The following is a 2,586-nucleotide window of genomic DNA, read 5'->3' on the forward strand; positions in this document are numbered from 1 at the left end:
CTGACAATCCTCATACACGGCACCATGAACGTCAACCAGTTCAGCGCTGTCTGCAATCACTTCACTTCCCCGCTTCCTGAAATTTCTCTCTCACAATTGAGCAATAATGCAGCTGGAGGATTCATTCAGAGTCGGACTGCGCGGGCGAACTATGTGCAATGCTTGTTTTCACTTTGAGCAAGTGTTTCGCTGTAATAGGAGCTCGACCCCATCCCTCCTTCAGGCAGTCATAAGTGGGCTTTTTGAGAAAATTGCGCCGGTGTTTCTGCACAAGGCAACGTAAGAAACGAGGGCTCGTCCGGGATTTGAACCCGGGATCTCTCACAAGCCCACCCACCCGGAGGCCCGAAGCGAGAATCATACCGCTAGACCAACGAGCCAGAGCTCGAGCCCGGCGCGAGCGGCACTGACCCCGGACGCTCCAAGTGCCCTTCCCTGAAGCAGCTGAGACTTGCTCAATGTGAAATACGTTTGAGTTGCTCCAAGAATCGCAAGCAGCAAAGAGATTCCTCAAATTTGTTTCTCATTCCATCTCCCTGCGCCCAGGACGCTGCTCTTTGTCCCGTTCCCAGTAACTGGACTCTCTCCACTGGCGGATAATTAAACCATTTTGTTTCTACTTGCAAATTGTTCTGGGGATGGCAGAGCTCATTCGCTCTACTGCTCTCTCACAATCACTTTGGATGGGAGACGTCAGTTACACTAATGCGTAGGAAATGGGCAAGTTTTAACGACATTACAAAGGTCTGTAATCAAAGAGACAGAAAGATGCTGTGCTGGTGGGACAGAGAGAAATGGACACCGGAAACTGTTCCCTCAGGTATATTCATATGAGTACATTTGTGTGCAGCTTGCTCGGTGTTCAGAATTCGTCTTCACACAGCAATCCTGCAGAAAGACTTTTCTAACACTGGCGTCTGTTTCTTTGCTGCGAACGGGCAGCAGTGAACATCTGAGCCCCAACTGTCGGAGATGAAGTTGAAAATGAGCCATTGTTTCTCCCTCAGCCGCTCTGTCCCAGAGACAGGGAGAGGGACGGCATCAACGTGTGACGTCATTCCGCCGCAGCCTGAAGCCGTTCAGTCCATCATTTCCATGTGACTCTCTGTCCCTTGTATCTCTCCGAGATGATTCCCAATCGGTGATATGTGTCCTCATCATGGGAACTGTGTCTGTGTGGTGATGCTGCTTTCGAAATGCTGATCGTCCTGTCATTCACGTCTGAACCGGAGTGGGGAATTATTGCAGGGAATGAATACGACCGCAAATAATGTGGCTTTGCGGCTCAGTGGTTAACACTGCTGTCTCATAACGGGACCTGAATTCGATCCTACCCTTGTGCGGCTTGTTTGTGTGGAGTTTGTTCAATCTCCCCGTGTCTGCGTGGGTTTCCTGCGGTGCTCTGGTTTCCTTCCACAGTCGAAAGATGTGCAGGTTAGGTGGACTGACCATGCTAAACTGCCCCATAGTGCCCAGAGGTCGGTAGGTTGGGGGCATCAGTCAGAAGTAAATGTCGGGTCTGGATGGGTTACTCTTCGGAGTGTTGATAAGGACTTGTTGAGCAGGAGGGCCTATTTCCACACTGTAGGGATTCGAATTCGAATTGTTTCAACTTCACCAGTTCATTCCCATTTCAGAGAAGAGGTGTTAGGATTCAGTTCAGAGCAGACCGTTGGGAAACAACTCAAATCTCCACAAGCACTTCTCCTCAATTGTGTAAATTGGGCCCGTGTTTAGTGACATATTCAGCTCAGATACTCGAAGATTTGGGAAGCAGAGGCAAAGGCAAGATATAGAACAGAGTATCGTTACAAAGGGAAGCAATAGCAGACGACAGTTTCGATCGAGGGACATGAACCCAGCACCCTCCCGCTGCGCCACTCTACTTTCCCGCACGGAGTGTTTTCCATAGATCCCTTCAGCCTTTCGTCTGGCGTGTGACAGGCAAGTTCGAGACTGATGTCAAAGATCTCCACTTCTGTCGTGTTATATGGTGTTGCGCAGACGTATGGAGGCTGTGTGAATGTGAACTGTTTTCTAAATTCCCACATTCTGTTGGTCGAACTGTGATTTCACTCTGAATCACAACATGTGTCACAGCGCAGACGGAGGCCATGCGGCCCACCTTCGCTCTGCTGGTTCGACACAGTAAGTAAACGCGTGTCTCAATTCGTATCATTCTCTTACCTTTTCCGTGTAAATCTTCGCAGCTGAACATGACCACAAGCATTGCCCTCCTCAACAGAGAACAGGAGAAGACCACGCAGACCTCCACGAGTGTGTCACCTCAACTGTGCACATGGGGCCAGTATATCAATGTGAAATATTCATGCTGAGTTTTTTGGGAAGCAGATGAGAAGGCGAGGTGCAGAACAGAGCACCCTTAGACTGGTAAGCTGCTAAAGACGACATTACATGAATGGGAGAGAATAGGACATGGCGGATTTCAGGCCCTAAAGTCATGGAACTCGATATTGAAGCTCGGGGGGGTGTAGGTCTTCAAATGGAAAAGACGACGTTGTTCTTCCATCTGGAGCTGAGCTTTGCATGTCTGAGACAGAGATGTTGGCCAGGGAACAGGGTGGC

At 49.6% G+C, this 2,586-nt stretch overlaps 1 non-coding gene across 1 annotated transcript; it reads right to left on the minus strand.

Annotated features, from left to right (window-relative positions):
* Window positions 1-290: 290 nt before the first annotated feature.
* On the minus strand, window positions 291-380 carry trnap-cgg (transfer RNA proline (anticodon CGG)). Its single transcript is given in 2 exon segments — window positions 291-326; window positions 345-380. It is a non-coding gene; the product is annotated as a tRNA-Pro (tRNA).
* Window positions 381-2,586: the final 2,206 nt, after the last annotated feature.

The sequence above is a fragment of the Chiloscyllium punctatum genome, chromosome 36 (assembly GCF_047496795.1).
Source record: "Chiloscyllium punctatum isolate Juve2018m chromosome 36, sChiPun1.3, whole genome shotgun sequence".
NCBI classification, from domain to species: domain Eukaryota; kingdom Metazoa; phylum Chordata; class Chondrichthyes; order Orectolobiformes; family Hemiscylliidae; genus Chiloscyllium; species Chiloscyllium punctatum.